Source organism: Oryx dammah, unplaced genomic scaffold (genome assembly GCF_014754425.2).
Source record: "Oryx dammah isolate SB20612 unplaced genomic scaffold, SCBI_Odam_1.1 HiC_scaffold_23, whole genome shotgun sequence".
NCBI classification, from domain to species: domain Eukaryota; kingdom Metazoa; phylum Chordata; class Mammalia; order Artiodactyla; family Bovidae; genus Oryx; species Oryx dammah.
Window position 1 is genome coordinate 69,202,194 of NW_024070207.1, and position 19,824 is coordinate 69,222,017.

The 19,824-nt window shown below is 38.8% G+C and overlaps 1 pseudogene; it reads right to left on the reverse strand.

Annotated features, from left to right (window-relative positions):
• Positions 1-9,799: 9,799 nt before the first annotated feature.
• LOC120881627 lies at positions 9,800-19,070 on the reverse strand (annotated as a pseudogene).
• Positions 19,071-19,824: the final 754 nt, after the last annotated feature.

Sequence of the window (19,824 nt, forward strand, 5' to 3'; positions counted from 1 at the left end):
GATGCTTCTAAACCTTATACAATTGATGAGAGAGCCTTGCCATTGCCACCCACTCCCCTTGCCCATGACAAAAGATTATCTGGCTCATGATATTAGCAGTGGCCATCTTGAGAAACTCTAATCTAGGTGAAGAGCCTGGGTCTGATAGAAGTTGTTTTGATTTGGTCTCTGCTTTTTCCCCCCGTATTTGCTGTCTTTCTTTCTCTTTGTGTATGTGCATGCAGACACTCATGTACTATACATGTGTGTATGTTGGGGGTTATCCATGGAAGTAAATATAGGAAAGACTCTCAGAGCACCTGAATAGTATCACTATACTGTGAAGAAATGAGTGTGCATCATGTTGAACTTAAAGGGACGTTCACTCGAGGTACTGGGTTCCTCTGGGTTTGTAAATACAGTGCATACCTGAGGACCAGAATTACCTGCCAACGCTTGCCTGGATATGTCTCTTTGTCTCTGTCTCACTTCTGACTCATGATTCCCCGACTTCATATGCCTCAATTCCTACTTGTAGAGCAGGCATCAGGGGCTGCTGTCAGTTTTAGGATACAAATCTGGCTGGAAGTGCCTAGAAGCTGTCTTAAGAGGTGCTCCTGGGATTTTAGGACAGATTAGATTCTTTCTCTTAGATTGAACTGAGAGGAAAAGTGGGGGATGGCACTTGTGATGATTGCCTAGGCTTTCCCCCAACAGTCTTACACATAAAAAGATACTGTGATGAACCCAGGCACTGCAGTTGTGCACAGGCAGGATTCAAGGAGAGAGCAGTGCACATTGGAGGAAGGAGTGCAGCCATTTGGTGTACAGAAGGGATGCCAGAGCATCTGGGTATGTGTTTGTCATTTTGTATGTGGGCTTCAATTCAGAGCCCTTTCATTTGTGTGATAGATAAGTTCCTATCTGCTCCTTATTTCCATTGACTAATGGTGATTAACCTTTTCGATTTTGACATTATAGGTAATGAATGAAGCTTATTCTTTTAGGCTTTATCACAGTGCTGGTGTTTGAGTAGAAACAAAGACTGGAGTAAGAATTCCTTTGGTGTAGCCCTGAAGGGATTGCAAATTCTTGTAAAACCTCTACCTACAGTGTGCAAAAGGCTAAGGTTTGTAACACAGGGGTGGGGCTCTGGGAATGACCAAATATTGTACCAAGAGCAAGTGTTGGTAAAGTCCTGGAAACCTGGCCCTTTTCAGTTTCCCCCCTTTCCTCTTCTCTTAGGCCATCCTCATTATGTCAGATGAGATTCATGGATGGCACAATGCTGATTTCTGAGTTCTGCTGATGGAAGTGGGAGTTTAGTCTGTGGACTTCCTTGGGAAGTAATGTTTGATTTCCATTCCTCCTCCTTTGCTGCTCCTCTGAGTTTGTGTGGGGTTTCTGCATTGGGAGGGCACTTAAGTTCCTGAAGGTCAGGAGTTGTAGTTGAGCCTTCAGCTATTAACATATATGATACAGTTCAACGGTGATGCATAATGTTGAAGATATTTTCTTGGTTTGATAAAAGAGAATCCATTTGAATATCAATATATGGTTGTTTCTCTATTTCTATGACAAAGGAGAAAAGTGATGGTACAAATAATCCCAAGTATCAAATGATTTACATGAGTTTTATAGTATATTATTGTGATTTTTTAAAAAATGAGCTTCACCTACATGTCATTAGATTATGGGAAGTCAAAGTGGGATTAAAAAGAAGATGAAATATCTAATATGTGCAAGGGAAGCAACTATGGATGACCAATAGTTCAATTATGTAGTCTCTAGATATTATGACCAATGTTCAGCAATGGCGCATTATCAGACCACTATTCTAAATGCCACTACATTCTTGAAATGAGAGTGTTCTTTACTGTATATTCTTTATATGGCTTTCCTGAAATTTACCTCCCTGATTTTTTCACATACTAAGTACTACAGCCCTGATCTTTGAGTGATAAACAATCATCTAAAATTCTAACTTTTCCCCCTGAATTTTCTCTTCCCTTTATTCTCACTAGCCTTTTCCCTCCCATTTCTATGCCAACATCTAAATAAAATAATCCTGATGAATTTTCATAGGTGTATAATATGTCTAGCTGCAGAGCTCTTTGAGTCTATCCTACTTGGAATTTTTGAGCTTTTTGGATGTGTTGATTAACGTTTCTCATCAAATTTGGAAAGATTTTGGCCAGTATTTCTTCAAATATTCTCTCTGCCCTCTTTGTACTGTCTTTTCTTCTTAGGCTTCCATCATGTGTATGTTGGTGTCTTTCAGATCTGTAAGGCTCTGTTCATTTTTCTTCATTTTTTGATCTTTCTTTTCCTTAGACATGTTAATCCAAAATTAACCTATTTTCAAGTTCATTGCGGAGAAGGCAATGGCACCCCACTCTAGTACTCTTGCCTGGAAAATCCCATGGACAGAGAAGCCTGGTAGGCTGTAGTCCATGGGGTCGCTAAGAGTTGGACATGACTGAGCAACTTCACTTTCACTTTTCACTTTCATGCATTGGAGAAGGAAATGGTAACCTACTCTAGTGTTCTTGCCTGGAGAATCCCAGGGATGGGAGAGCCTGGTGGGCTGCCATCTATGGGGTCGCACAGAATTGGACATGACTGAAGCAACTTAGCAGCAGCAGCAGTAAGTTCATTGATTCTTTCTTCTGCTTGCTCAAATGCGCAGTCTTGCTCTTCTAGTGAACTTTACACTTCATTTTTAGTTCTCAGTTTCAGAATTTCTGCTTGGTTCATTTCATAATTTTTATGTCATATTGACATTCTCTATTTGGTGAGATATTGTTCTCATACTTTCCTTTAGTTTAGATATTATTTACTTTAGTTCATGAAAAATACTTTTAATAACCAATTTAAAGTCTATGAAATTCAACATTTGAGCTGCCTCAGGAACAGTTTCTATTGATTGCTTTACTTTTTATCCTGTGTATGGGTCATACTTTCTTGGCTTTTGGTAATGATTTTTTTGTTGTTATTGTTGTTGAAACTGGATGTTTTAAGTAATACAGTGGCGTATTTGGAAATCAGATCCTCTACTACCTTCTCAGGGTCTGTTGTAGTTGTTTATTTTCTGAATTAATCTGTAGAATCTGTACTCTTTTTTGTACTTGCCCACTTAAGTCTCTGATTGGCTAGCTTAATGCTGAGCTAATGATTGGACTGAGATTTCCTTTTTAAAATTTTTTTATTGGAATAAAATTGCTTTACAGTGTTGTGTTAATTTCTGCTGTACAACAGTGAGAACCAGCCATATGTATACACATATCCTCTCTATCTTGAGTCTCCCTCCCATCCCTGCCATTCCACCCCTCTATGTCATCACGGAGCCCTGAGCTGAGCTCCCTGTGCTTTCCTGCAGCTTCCCACTAGCTATCTATTTTACACATTGTAGTATACATATGTCAATGCTGCTTTTTCAGTTTGTCCCACCCTCTTTTTACCCCAATGTGTCCACAAGTTCATTCTCTATATCTGTGTCTCTATTCAGTTCAGTTCAGTTCAATCGCTCAGTTGTGTCCGACTCTTTGCAACCCCGTGAATCGCAGCACGCCAGGCCTCCCTGTCCATCACCAACTCCTGGAGTTCACTCAGACTCACATACATCGAGTCAGTGATGCCATCTAGCCATCTCATCCTCTGTTGTCCCCTTTTCCTCTTGCCCCCAATCCCTCCCAGCATCAGAGTCTTTTCCAATGAGTCAACTCTTCTCATGAGGTGGCCAAAGTACTGGAGTTTCAGCTTTAGCATCATTCCTTCCAAAGAAATCCCAGGGCTGAGCTCCTTCAGAATGGACTGGTTGGATCTCCTTGCAGTCCAAGGGACTCTCAAGAGTCTTCTCCAACACCACAGTTCAAAAGCATCAATTCTTTGGCACTCAGCTTTCTTCACAGTCCAACTCTCATATCCATACATGACTACTGGAAAAACCATAGCCTTGACTAGACAGACCTTAGTCGGCAAAGTAATATCTCTGCTTTTGAATATGCTATCTAGGTTGGTCATAACTTTTCTTCCAAGGAGTAAGCGTCTTTTAATTTCATGGCTGCAGTCACCATCTGCAGTGATTTTGGAGCCCCCCAAAAAATAAAGTCTGACACTGTTTCCACTGTTTCCCCATCTATTTCCCATGAAGTGATGGGACCAGATGCCATGATCTTCATTTTCTGAATGTTGAGCTTTAAGCCAACTTCTTCACTCTCCTCTTTCACTTTCATCAAGAGGCTTTTTAGCTTCGCTTCACTTTCTGCCATAAGGGTGGTGTCATCTGCATATCTGAGGTTATTGATATTTCTCCTGGCAATCTTGATTCCAGCTTGTGTTTCTTCCAATCCAGCATTTCTCATGATGCGTATAAGTTAAATAAGCAGGGTGACAATATACAACCTTGACATACTCCTTTTCCTATTTGGAACCAGTCTGTTGTTCCATGTCCAGTTCTAACTGTTGCTTCCTGACCTGCATACAGATTTTTCAAGAGGCAGGTCAGGTGGTCTGGTATTCCCATCTCTTTCAGAATTGTCCACAGTTTATTGTGATCCACACAGTCAAAGGCTTTGGCATAGTCAATCAAGCAGAAATAGATGTTTTTCTGGAACTCTGTTGCTTTTTCGATGATCCAGCGGATGTTGGCAATTTGAACTCTGGTTCCTCTGCCTTTTCTAAAACCAGCTTGAACATCAGGAAGTTCACAGTTCGTGTCTCTATTATTCCCCTGCAAATAGGTTCATCAGTACCATTTTTCTAGATTCCACATATATGCATTAATATATGACATTCGTTTTTCTCTTTCTGACATACTTCACTCTGTATGACAGGCTCTAGGTTCATCCACATCTCTATAACTGACTCAATTTCATCCCTTTTTTATTACTGGGTAATATTCCATTGTATATATGTACCACAACTTCTTTATCCATTCATCCATTCATGATGGATGTCTAGGTTGCTACCTGGAACCAGTAAATCTCCCAGTCTTTGCTAAAGGGCTCTTTGTGTATGTTGGGGGCATGTCTTCAACACTTAAGCAGGTAGTTGACATCTTTACTTTAGCTTTCACTCCCTGCTTGTATAGAGGCTCAAGGTCAGCCAGATGTGAGAGCTGAGACCCTTCTCAGGTATTTCCTGAGCATGCACATAGCCCTGGGCATGATCACAGCTCTACACATGAACATGGCCATTGAGATTCCCAGGAATATGTCAGAGTTGTTCAAACCCCCATCGATATTTCCCCAGAGTTTCCTTTTAAGCTTTTTCATTAGCCTATTGTTTACCCCATCTGTTATCCACTGCGTTAGACAACTATGATGTTAAACAACTGCCACAGATTGTTTTCAACAAATGCCCCTGGGGAAAAGGACATTTGTACTGGGAGAGATCTCAGTCAGCTTAACTAAAAATAAGGCTTGTGAGTGGGATATTCCAGGGAACCAATAAGTCAAATAATGGTAATTATCTGAAAATGGAGCTTTGAAAAAGCTCCAATCCCATTCTACACTCTCCTGTGACTGCTGGTTTTCACTGTAATTGTGGGCTCTTAGTTTTTAAGACTAGTTTGGAGTTGGGGGTGGGGAGGGGAATAGGGAAAATTTAAAAACTACCGAATCTCAGTCTTATTGAGATACAGCCATTTTTCTTGAATAAATGTTTGCTGGATTTTCATTTCTACCTCTTTTTTTAAAAAATTGAAGTATAGTTGATTTACAATGTTATGTTAGTTTCAGGTATACAGCACAGTGATATATACATATATAACTATTTTTCAGATTCTTTTCCCTTATAGGTTATTACAAAATATTAAGTCTGGTTCTCTGTCCTTGTTTCTTATCTATTTTATATATAGTACTATATATATGTTAATCCCAACCTCCTAATTTATTGCTTCCCCTTTTCCACTTTGGTAGCCAGAAGATTGTTTTCTATGCCTGTGTGTCTATTTCTGTTTTGTAAATAAGTTCATTTGTATCTTTTTCTTAGGTTCCACATATAAGCAATATCATATTTGTCTCCTTTTGCTGTCCACCTGAAACTATCACAACACTGTTAATCAGCTATACTCCAACACAAAATGAAAAATGTAATTAAAAAAAGATATTTGTCTTTCTAATGTGTGGCTTACTTCACTTAGTATGATAATCTCTAGATCATCCATGTTACTGCAGATGATCTTATTTCATTCTTTTTTATGGCTGAGTAATATTCCATTATATATATGTGTGTGTTTGTGTATATATATACACCACATTTTTGCCTGTTCATCTATTGATGAACGTTTAGTTTGCTTCCATGTCTTGGCTATTGTAAACTGTGCTGCAGTGAACATTGGGGTGCATGTTTCTTTTCAAAGTATAGTTTTCTCTGGATATATACCCAGGAGTGGGATTTAAGGATTGCATGGTAACTCTATTTTTAGTTGTTTAAATAACACTTCCTGGATTGCTGCAAGCCTTTGGTTAATTTTCCAAGTTCCAAAAATCTTAATTAATAACAGTGTTTGCCAGTGATCTCATTGGTTGGATGAAGGAAGGGATTTTTCTGAGATTTTATCATTCCTGCTGATGTCACTCTGAATTCCTCAATATATGACTTTTCTGTAGTTGATGGAGAAGTGAATAGTCCTTTTAAATAATTTTAAGTTTATAGAAATTTTGCAAAAAATAATACAAAGAATACCTGTATACCCTTTATCCAGATTCACTTATTATTAATATTTTGCCTCACTTTATTTATCACTTTTTCTCATGTATGTGCATAATCTTTTTCCATTTTAGAATAACTTGCATACATCATGTCTCCTTAACCTAGCTACTTTAGTGTATGTTTCTAAAGAATAAAAAAATTCTCTTAAATAATCACAGTCCAGTAAATTTAACATTGACATAATACTTCATCTTCTGTATTTCTATTTTGTCAATTGACCCAATAATATCCATTACTTTTTTTGCTAATTCAGGATCCATTCGAGGTTCATGTACTACATTCAGTTGTGATATCTCTTTTGTCTCTTAAATGGATCCCCCTATTTGGTTGCAAGTTCATAAGAAAGAAGAGCCATAGTAATTTTTCTAGGAATAATATTTCAAAAGATTGACTTAAATGGTAGCCTAGAAAACTCTCTATTTCTTCATTCTGAAACCTCCCACCCCAGATCCAAAAAAGTCATCAGGTTAGCAAAAAGAGAGATATGTAGCCCTCAGGATGCAGGTATATTTGGAGAATCTTCCTAGTCAATGGCATTCTTCTGTTTCTCTCTTTTAGTTTAATATCTCAAACCTATTTCCTTCCTCTTCTGACTGCTATCCCTTTGGTACTAAACACATGACAGATACCATTTGCTCAGGTTTAATTTGTCACAGCATACCTGAGTGAGGAGCTTCACAAAATAGCTGGGGACCACAGTGAGCTTTCCTTCTAAGAGATATTAATTAAATTTTGTATAAAGGAGCCCAGGTGCACTAGCAAAGATCTTTTCTTTCCAAGCCAAAATGTAGCAGACATTTCCCAAAGAGACCTCATCTATCTACTTCTTTGTGAAAATCAATTAGTGTTATGAATGTCTGATAACTTTCCTAAAACAAAAATCTGTCTTGATGGCAAAGTCTATGAGAGAGATCTTTCTGCTTTCATTCCTTTGGCCCTCAGTTATCTTCTTGAATATTCCACTCCCCAAATATTAATTTGAAGTGGTTATTTTCTAGCACATCAGACCATTTGCCAGTGTTGTAACCTAGCCCTCCCAATGTTTTTTGCACCCTTCATTGTCTTACCTGCCTCCCCCCAGTATGCACACACATATATGGCCTGAAGCTTATGACTGCCTTGGGTATGGAGTCTTCCATAATCTACTTACCTATGGTACCATAACCTACCTGTCCCTTTGTAAATTATCTTAACCAGTAAAAATCTGGTTATAATTGGTCCATTTTTTATTTGTGTAAAAATGCCTTTTAAAACTAATTTTAATCCTTATCTAATTTTAGTTTATTCAATATAAATTTGCTAACAGAATTCTGTAGCTTTAACTTAGTGTTTTTCAGTACTATATCCATTGTACTTTAGAGATCTAACAGATTAGGTGTTTCAGTTTGAAGCCTTTCAGTTTTATAACACTTCTAAATGGTTAAATGTCACATATCCTGCTTTTGGATGACTTGTTCTTCATTTGTTATGTTCTTGCCTTTTTCTGCCTCTTCCCCTCCCCCCAGGTCCATACTATTCTATCCACCTGTGAACTACTCATCTTTCACCTCTGACTAATGAAATCTTTACCATTCTTATCCTTGTTAACCAAATTATACATGCTGAGAAGATAGAGACCTTGTTTTGTTTCTTTTGAAATCTTACATGGCACTAAGCAATGGTGCCTTGATACTTACTGTAGGTGCTAAATGATACATGCCTAGATATTAACTGAATTGTATTGAAAAACTGAACTATACTTCCATGAAGCTTTCCTTTGTAATGTGAACAATGATGTCCTTGTTTGTCTAAATGTCTATTTCCCTTTTACCTCTCAAGGTACTATATCACAAGCTGTTTTGAACTATATGTATACATGTATATACTTGAATTATTTTCCTGAAACCCTAAATCCATAAGGTTAAAAGTCATCTGGAATGAGTCTTCATTAAAGTTATAAAACTTTTATAGCAAATATATATAAATGAAATGGACAGTACCTTTTTAATTTGTTGACATGCCTATAGATCAGTATTAATTATTGCCAGAGTATGACAGTCTTAGCATCAGTTTTCTTTCTTTCTTTATTTTTTACACAGAAAAAGAAACTTTTATTAACTTGAATGATGGTGCATAACCAAAAAACAAACTTAATTAGAGGAGGAGACAGAGGGAAACTTTAGATACTGAGGTGGATTTCTGGGCAGATTAAAAAGTTTTAAGTGTTGTTCATAGTGTCTTTTTTTAGATGTAGGGCTTTCCTTTTACTGGACAATTTTAACTTAACAGTTTTTACATTATGAAGTTCAACCAGAGTCTTTTGCCTGTAAAGTTAAATGAAAAAAAGAGCAAGTGAAACAGAAAATTCCCTAGTATATACTGATGTTTGAAATAGTTTGTGTTCTTTATACTTTCATGTACATTTTACTGTCTAAATTTGAAACTTTATTAATGGTGTCTTAAGTTTTGACTTTTAAAAATGTTCAAGGCAATGATTTTTCTTGAATTAAAGATTACAGTAACTTTAAAAATGATCAAGATGCATGTACAAACAAAATCTCAGTTGTTCTTGGAAACATATTTCAAGATATAGCACACATGACACATAGTTCTTTTGGGGCTTTATTATTCTTTGGGATACTGAAGAATACTCGGTAGATTTATTTTACACTAAAAATTTACCCTTTGATAACCACAGCTTGGATAGATCACAAAGTTGAATCTTTAAAGTTTTCTCAATATTCTTTCAGTCCAAATAACTCAAAGACATCATGTCCTAAGGTGGACAAATCAGTTACTTTTCCCATATAATTAATATATAATATATTAATTATGATATAATTAATATCAGTGGGCTTCTTGTACTGGAAGTCTGTCTTGGTCATAACATTCTTGCAAAGCTATTCCTTACAGTGAAACATGAAAGATATTTCCCCCAATGCAAAGAAATTAATCTGAATAAACAACGTCAAAGCCATAAGTGTCTCAGGACATTCTTCAAAACAGGATTCAACAGTACTAAGATACTTTTCTTTACCAATTTTCTTCCTTTTTCTTAACTGTGCAGTCACTACCTTATTCTACTCTGCAAAAAAAAAAAAAAAAAAGATCGAGTTTTTCATTGTCATGAAACTACTTGGAATGAACCCAAAAGACAGTGGAATGCTGGGTCTCTCCTCAAGCAGCGTCCTCCTCTCTTAACAGCATTTAACTGTTCTCTATTAATAATCTCACTACAACCGAGTTCTTTGGTCAGACGATTGACAGCCATAAGTGAAATAAGCTCTTTGATAAAACTCAGTTGATCAAACGGGGTCTTCTCATTATGCATCTGAAACCCGCCATCCAGAGCTGCTTCTCTGGCTCTGGAGGTTCTCAGAAACATCTTGTTGGCTTCTTCAAGGGCCACTGATACTGTAGCCTGCACCACTGAGCGGCTACTCTTCCTGATAGTCATCGCTCTCGAAATCAGTGCCCGTGATCTCGCCTGGCTGCTCCCCAGGGCTGGGCCAGCTAGCTAGGCCTCGGGGCCCCCATTGGCTGGGCCGCCTTCTCCTTCATTGGGCCTTCCTCCAGCGGGTGCCCAGCATGGGAGGGGTTCGGGGATAGCTTCCAGCTCCCTCTGTTTACCTCCATATGTGGAAGGTCGCTCTCGCCAGGCACCACATCCATCTGCAGGTCGTTGCTCTCCTCATAGAGCTCAAACAGCTCATTCATTTCAGACGTAGTGCAAGCAGCTCAACCTCCCTGTAAGGCGTTTGTTTTCCACCTCTTTATGTTTTTTTAGGTATAAATGATCATAATCTTGCTCGTGTAATGGAATGGGAATGGAAATTTTATCATTGTTACCCAATTCTTTGATCTCCTTTCAAGTTATTTGCCACAAATTACAATGGCCTATTATCAAAAATTATTCTAATGATTTATAAGCTGAACATTCTCCCTTAATTTTGCTCAAAGAATTAGATGCTGTCTGCCTTGTAAAGCTATGTTTTGCCCAGTTAATAGAATAATTGACTTTTTTAGCATCTACACCAATATTTGGAATTATTCCTTTATTTAGTGCCTTGGAGATTTTTATACCATGGGACTTTGTGCACAGGTAAGAAGTATGCATTTCTTTAGTAAAGATGGGGAAGGGCCCATAGTTAGAGACCTTTTTTTTGGATTCTCAGGCAGTTCAGATTTATGAAAGAATACAGATGGATGTTTAAGATCTTCTAGTGGATTCACTTTAAACTATCATTGCTTCCTTATTCACTGAAAAATCTTCATGATACAGGCTACAGTTTTAAGACCACTGCTCTATAGCATTTAGCACATTCCTGTGTTTTCTGAATATTCAAAAAAAAAGTAAATGAGTGCCAACACTAATTAGATCTGTGGAATGGAAGTATTAGTACTAGTGAGTCATAATCATCAAGGTGGGTCGAAGGTACCCCACCTTAACCCCAAGTGGATGAAAGTATCTGCTGCTGCTGCTGCTGCTAAGTTGCTTCAGTTGTGTCCGACTCTGTGCGACCCCATGGATGGCAGCCTACTAGGCTTCTCCGTCCATGGGATTTTCCAGGCAAGAGTACTGGTGTGGGTTGCCATTGCCTTCTCCAGGATGAAAGTATCATTTGTTTTTAAAGATATCTCCGGATCAAAGATGCCTTGCCTTCTTCCTGCTTTCCATACTTATGCCTAGCATCTTTTATTCTCAAGATAATATCTCATTGAAAGTCTATAGTTTTATAGGCTTATCTTTATTGTTTTGAAATGGTGACACTCCTAGTTGTACTATCTTTATAGGCAGATATAACTGAAAAGATACAATTTGTGCCTATTTGTATATTCAACTAGTATCTCTATTGTCTTGGTAAGCATATTAACAACCACTACTATTTTTTACATATTCAGTTTTTCTAAAAAAATCTTCCTTATTAGTTTTTTTAGCGTTTTTGAAAAATTTATGAGATGTTAGTAAGTGTCTTTATTTTTTAATTATTGATCATTATAGGGGGTTAAATGGTAGCCCTCAAGAAGATAATTTATTAATAATACCCTTAATCCCCAGAATCTGTTAAAGTTACCTTATGTGAAAAAAAAAAGTCTTTGTAGATGCAATTAAGGATCTCAAAATGAGGCAATCACCCTGGATTATCTGGGTGGGCCCTAAATGCCATCGTATGTGTCCTTACAAGAAAGAAGCAAGGGAAGATAGCACAAGCACACAGAAGAAAAGAGACACGTGGAGAAGTTAATGTGAAGATGGAGCAGAGAAAGATGCAACCATAAGCCAAGGAATGGCATCAGCCACCGGAATCTGCAAGGAATGGACTCTTCCCCTGGAGCCTCCAAAGGAGACTGTGCCCTGGTGACAACTTGATTTTACACTTCTTGAACTGTGAGGGGATGAATTGCTGTTTTTTTTTTTATGTCACTCCTTTTGTGGTAATTTGTTATAGCACTACATTAAACTAGTACAATTATTAATGTGGTTCAAGTCCATGGTACTTTGAGGAAATGGGACCAATATTAAACATCTGACTTCTTTGTCTGCTGACTTGGATTCGGTTTGTTTATCATGGGGGAGTAGGTCATTTGTATTAATTACATTCCCAACCAGTAGTTTCCCTAAAGGTAATTATCAATTTTAAAATAAATAATGACACTTTTTTTTAACCAAGGAGAAAAATAAGACATAGAGAATAATTCTAACCTTTGAATGTTATTCAGAAGGAAAGGCTTCTGTCTATGGGAATGCAGAATAACATTGGTAAATAAGCAGTCCAGACTTGACATGAGCTGTTATCAGTGACTAAAGGCAAAGAAATGATTCAGCCTTAGAACTAGGCAGTTCAGGTAGAGGAATGGGGAAGTGTTAGTTAAGCCTCTAACTGAGTTGCCTGACCATTCAGTTCACTAAAGAGGCATTTAATGCATAGGATGAATATATACGCTCAGCAAGTGTCTTATACAAAATATGTACTCTAATTTTAATTTTATATTGTGTTATTACTATTATTATTGTTACTATTACCATTTAACTCATAACCTTCAGTTCACATGGATTTCTTTTAAGATCTATGAAGAAGGTGTTAACATACTGTGCACACTGCCACCTTGAAAAGTGTCCTTGCCAAGAAGCACCTGTAATTGAGGTCAAGAGACACGATATATGGGCTGTGATTATACAGTAATCAAGGGGCTTCTTTGGTGATCCAGTGGTTAAGAATCTGCCTTGTGGAGTAGAAAGACATGCACTCATCTTCTCCTGCAAGAGCACCAAAATCACAACTAGCTGTGAAACAACCATCAACAGGAGGATGCAGGGACCCACCAAAAAAAAGATAGCCCATGTCCAAAGACAAAGAAGAATCTGCAACAAGATGGTTGGAGAGGTGCAAACACGATAAAATCAAATCCCATACCTACCAAGTGAGCAACCCACAATCTGGAGAACAGTAATACCAAAGAAGTTCCCCCACTCCCCCACTGTTGTGAAGATTCTGGGCCTCACATCAGGCTTCCCAGCCTGAGGATCTGGCAAGGGGACTGGGAATCCCCAGAGAATCTGACTTTGCAAGCCAGTGGGATTTGATTTCAGAACTTCCACAGGACTGGGGGAAACAGAGATTCCACTATAGGAGGGCACAAACAAAACCTTGTGTGCACCAATATGTAGGAGAAAGGAGCAGTGACCCCACAGGAGACTGAATGAGACATACCTGCTAGTTTTGGAGAGTCACCTGTGGAGGTGTGGGTTGGCAGTGGCTCCCCACAGGGATGGAGGCCCTGGCAGTAGCAGTCCTGGAAGGGGCCCCTAGCCTAAGTCCCCTTAGAGGTCAGCATTAACCCTACTATAGAACCGAAATGGAGTAGCCATCATGGTCAACAAAAGAGTCCAAAACGCAGTACTTGGATGCAATCTCAAAAACGACAAAATGATCTCTGTTTGTCTCCAAGGCAAACCATTCAATATCACAGTTATCCAAGTCTATGCCCCAACCAGCAATGCTGAAGAAGCTGAAGTTGAACGGTTTTATGAAGACCTACAAGACCTTTTAGAACTAACACCCAAAAAAGATGTCCTTTTCATTATAGGGGACTGGAATGCAAAAGTAGGAAGTCAAGAAACATCTGGAGTGACAGGCAAATTTGGCCTTGGAATGTGGAATGAAGCAGCGCAAAGACTAATAGAGTTTTGCCAAGAAAATGCACTGGTCATAGCAAACACCCTCTTCCAACAACACAAGAGAAGACTCTACACGTGGACATCACCAGATGGTCAACACCAAAATCAGATTGATTATATTCTTTGCAGCCAAAGATGGAGAAGCTCTATACAGTCAACAAAAACAAGACCAGGAGCTGACTGTGGCTCAGATCATGAACTCCTTATTGCCAAATTCAGACTTAAATTGAAGAAAGTTGGGAAAACCACTACACCATTCAGGTATGACCTAAATCAAATCCCTTATGATTATACAGTGGAAGTGAGAAATAGATTTAAGGGCCTAGATCTGATAGACAGAGTGCCTGATGAACTATGAACGGAGGTTCGTGACATTGTACAGGAGACAGGGATCCAGACCATCCCAATGCAAAAGAAATGCAAAAAAGCAAACTGGCTGTCTGGGGAGGCCTTACAAATAGCTGTGAAAAGAAGAGAGGTGAAAAGCAAAGGAGAAAAGGAAAGATATAAGCATCTGAACACAGAGTTCCAAAGAATAGCAAGAAGAGATAAGAAAGCCTTCTTCAGCGATCAGTGCAAAGAGATAGAGGAAAAGAACAGAATGGGAAAGACTAGAGATCTCTTCAAGAAAACTAGAGATACCAAGGGAACATTTCATGCAAAGATGGGCTCAATAAAGGACAGAAATGGTCTGGACCTAACAGAAGCAGAAGATATTAAGAAGAGGTGGCAAGAATACACAGAAGAACTGTACAAAAAAGATCTTCACAACCCAGATAATCATGATGATGTGATCACTAATCTAGAGCCAGACATCTTGGAAAGTGAAGTCAGGTGGGCCTTGGAAAGCATCACTATGAACAAAGCTAGTGGAGGTGATGGAATACCAGTTGAGCTGTTTCAAATCCTGAAAGATGATGCTGTGAAAGTGCTGCACTCAATATGCCAGCAAATTTGGAAAACTCAGCAGTGGCCACAGGACTGGAAAAGGTCAGTTTTCATTCCAATCCCAAAGAAAGGCAATGCCAAAGAATGCTCAAACTACCGCACAATTGCACTCATCTCACATGCTAGTAGAGTAATGCTCAAAATTCTCCAAGCCAGGCTTCAGCAATACGTGAATCGTGAACTTCCAGATGTTCAAACAGGTGTTAGAAAAGGCGGAGGAACCAGAGATCAAATTTCCAACATCCGCTGGATCATGGAAAAAGCAAGAGAGTTCCAGAAAAACATCTATTTCTGCTTTATTGACTATGCCAAAGCCTTTGACTGTGTGGATCACAATACTGTGGACAATTCTGAAAGAGATGGGAATACCAGTCCACCTGACCTGCCTCTTGAGAAACCTGTATGCAGGACAGGAAGCAGCAGTTAGAACTGGACATGGAACAACAGAGTGGTTCCAAACAGGAAAAGGAGTATGTCAAGGAGTATTGTCACCCTGCTTATTTAACTTCTATGCGGAGTACATCATGAGAAATGCCAGGCTGGATGAAGTAGAAGCTGGAATCAAGATTGCCAGGAGAAATATCAATAACCTCAGATATACAGATGACACCACCTTGATGGCAGAAAGCAAAGAGTAATTGAAGAACCTCTTGATGAAAGTGAAAGAGGAGAGGGGGAAAGTTGGCTTAAAGCTCAACATTTGAAAAACTTAGATCATGGCATCTGGTCCCATCACTTCATGACAAATAGATGGAGAAACAATGGAAACAGTGACAGACTTTATTTTCTTGGGCTCAAAATCACTGCAGATGGTAACTGCAGCTATGAAATTAAAAGATGCTTGCTCCTTGGAAGAAAAGCTATGACCAACCTAGACAGCATATTAAAAAGCAGAGACATTACTTTCCTGACAAACGTCTGTCTAGTCAAAGCTATGGTTTTTCCAGTAGTCATGTATGGATATGAGAGTTGGACCATAAAGAAAGCTGAATGCCAAATAATTGATGCTTTTTGAACTGTGGTGTTGGAGAAGACTCTTGAGAGTCCCTTGGACTGCAAGGAGATCCAACCAGGAGATCCAACCAGTCCATCCTAAAGGAAATCAGTCCTGAATATTCACTGGAGGGACTGAGGCTGAGACTGAAGCTTCAATACTTTGGCCACCTGATGTGAAGAGCTGACTCATTGGAAAAGACCCTGATGCTGGGAAAGATTGAAGGCGGGAGGAGAACTGGGCAACAGAGGATAAGATGGTTGGATGGCATCACTGACTCAATGGACATGAGTTTGAGCAAGCTCTGACAGTTGGTGATGGACAGGGAAGCCTGGCGTGCTGCAGTCCATGGGTTCACAAAGAGTCGGACATCTGAGTGGCTGAGCTGAACTGATGTTGTAAATAAATAGGAAATTAACAAATGTTACATTCCATATTATGTTTAATTGCATTGAGAAGCTTCAGCTGCGTGCAACAAACTGATAAATTTTCTTTTCATTTTATTCTGTTACAAATATTTTCTAATTTTCCTTATTATGGCTTCTTAGATACGCCCATCATTTTAATTACCACATACATGGATTTTAAAATGTATCCTTGACATTAATTTATCATTAATGTACTTTCTTCTCTGCAGTCACCCTCTGTGTTTTTTCAGTCTTTTAATTTTATTGAAGGTTTCAATGGCTAAGTCAAATATCTCTCTTGGTAAATGTCACATTGCACTTGAAAATATATGGCTTGTTTTCAAATATCTTTTGATGCTGATTCATAACATAATTCCACAGTGATAAGAGAATAGACTCTGTATTATTTCAATGGCTTTAGATCATGAAATTTTTTGCACCTTGTTTTATGTCCCAAGATATGTTCCAGTGTCTCCTGGTTTATAGTCTATGGGAACTGGAATAGAATTTGTATCCTTCTGTTTTGTGAAAAATGTATAATTCTTAATTATGTTGAATTGGTTCTTAGTGCTTTTCATGTCTACTATATCTGTCTACTATTCATACTATTCATTTTTGAGAGTTTGATATTGAACCTACAACTAAAAATCTTAATTTATCTACTTAAAAATAACTGTAATATATAGTAGAACTATATGTAACTTTCTTCTGTATGTTTCAAGTCTCCTATAAATGTGTTATCATACTTTCATAATTAAAGAAATTAAAAAAATGAATGGTAGTTATGTGAGGTTTCGAAGTGTTAACTAATGCTACTGTGGTAATCATTTCAAAATATATTATAAGTAAGTGAATTAAATCAACACACTGAACACCTTAAACTTCCACAATGTTATATGTCAGTTTTGTCTCAATAAACCTGGGGAAAAGTTTTAAATAGATAAATTTTAAAAGTAAGGAAAATGTAATTGTGAGCTAAAGTATTGAAGAAAACTTTTTGAAAAAGATAAGACTTGAACATGATGGGCTTCCTGGGTGGCGATAGTGGTAAAGATCCTGCCTGCCAATGCAGGAGATGTAAGAGATGCAGGTTCAATTCCTGGGTCGGGAAGATTCCATAGAGGAGGGCATGGCAACCCACTCCAGTATTCTTGCCTGGAAAATCCTATGGACAGAGGAGCCTGGTGGGCTACAGTCTGTAGGGTCACAAAGAGTCGGACACAACTGAAGTGACTCAGCAAGCACACACAAGACTTGAACATGATAGTGAAGGACATCTGGAACTCAAGGAAAAGAATGGAATTCTCTGTATTGTCAATGAATAGTGTTAAGGTGCTGAGACAGAAATGGAAATACTGTCACATGGGGGGAGGTAGTAAGTGCAACGATTGTTTTGGGGGCAAGAATTTCATATTAGGGTGTAAGTGGTTGAGAATATTGAAATGCACTAGGTTCAGATCATAAAGCTCCTTAATACCAAGCTAAAGTCACTGTGAGAATTGGGGAACCACTGATGGTTTTTGAGTGGGGAGAGGAGGACATATGCAAAGGGATATTTTTCAAGAGAATGTTTTGCTAGCAGTGTAGACAATGTTTTCAAGGCAAAGAGGGCATCTAGAAAGCTCTTGCATTAACCAAACTTTGAGGAGACAAGGTCTGACTATTGGGCACTATTAGCACTGATAAAGCATGATAGAGATTAGATTTGGTGACTCTGATAGATTTTAGGGCATAGGAGTGACTCCAAGTCACTCAGACTTGAAACCCAGAGAGGATCATGCCTTTGACACTAATAAGATAGTGGCCTTCAGTTCAGTTCAGTCACTCAGTCATGTCTGACTCTTTGCAACCCCATGAACCGCAGCACGCAAGACCTCCCTGTCCATCACCAACTCCCAGAGTCCACCTGAACCCTTGTCCATCAAGTCGATGATGCCATCCAACCATCTCATCCTCTGTCGTCCCCTCTCCTCCTGCCCTCAATCTTTCCAAGCATCAGGGTCCAATGAGTCAGCTCTTCCCATCAGGTGGCCAAAGTATTGGAGTTTCAGCTTCAACATCAGTCCTTCCAAAGAACACCCAGGACTGATCTCTTTTAGGATGGACTGGTTGGAGCTCCTTGCAGTCCAAGGGACTCTCAAGAGTCTTCTCCAACACCACAGTTCAAAAGCATCAATTCTTTGGTGCTCAGCTTTCTTTATAGTCCAACTCTCACATCCATACATGACTACTGGAAAAACCATAGCCTTAACTAGACAGACCTTTGTTGGCAAAGTAATGTCTCTGCTTTTTAATATGCTATCTAGGTTGGTCATAACTCCTTCCTTCCGAGGAGTAAGTGTCTTTTAATTTCATGGCTGCAGTAACCATATACATTTTGGAGCCCCCCCAAATAAAGTCAGCCACTCTTTCCACTGTTTCCCCATCTATTTGCCATGAAGTGATGAGACTGGATGTCATGATCTTAGTTTTCTGAATGTTGAGCTTTAAACCAACTTTTTCACTCTCTCTTTCACTTTCATCAAGAGGCTCTTTAGTTCTTCTTCACTTTCTGTCATAAGGGTGGTGTCATCTGCACATCTGAAGTTATTGATATTTCTCCTGGCAATCTTGATTCCAGCTTGTGCTTCATCCAGCCCAACTTTTCTCATGATGTACTCTGCATATAAGTTAAATAAGCAGGGTGACAATATACAGCCTTAATGTACTCCTTTTCCTATTTGGAACCAGTCTGTTGTTCCATATCCAGTTCTAACTGTTGCTTCCTGATAGTGGCCTTAATTCCAGATATTTCCAAATGATCATGTAAGAATTTATTTCAGTTACCTTTGATGCATAAAATAAAAAGTTCATCATTCAGTTTCATGACGAAGCTGAAAATTAATCTTAAAAATGTAACATATAAATCACTGCTTTAATTGTATACCTACATATCTTCTAAAAATAAACCCTGCATCAGAATTGTAAAGAAATATGTATTAGGATTAAAGAAGTATGCATTCTTTATAGGAATATTGATTAAACTGATTCTTCCTGATCAGTGATTTAAATTGACACAATTCAGGTATTGATGTAAAGATTCTGTGCCCTCTAGGGACCTCTCTGAAAATGCGAGGCAACTCACTAACAGTAGGAACTGGAACATTGCCAAACCAGCCCCAGAGCTCAGCCCACTTTATCTAGAAATTAAAGCAAATCCAAAGTTTCCTGAGGTTCCATAACAACACAAAAATGTATGGGCTGTCACTTATGAACCAACATAGAGTTAAAAGCAGGAAGGGGACTGCAAGGAGATCCAACCCGTCCATTCTAAAGGAGATCAGCCCTGGGTGTTCTTTGGAAGAAATGATGCTAAAGCTGAAACTCCAGTACTTTGGCCACCTCATGCGAAGAGTTGACTCATTGGAAAAGACTCTGATGCTGGGAAGGATTGGGGGCAGGAGGAAAAGGGGGCGACAGAGGATGAGATGGCTGGATGGCATCACCAACTCGATGGACGTGAGTTTGAGTGAACTCCGAGAGTTCATGATGGACAGGGAGGCCTGGCATGTTCCGATTCATGCAGTCGCGAAGAGTAGGACACGACTGAGCAACTGAACTGAACGGAACTGAATTATGTA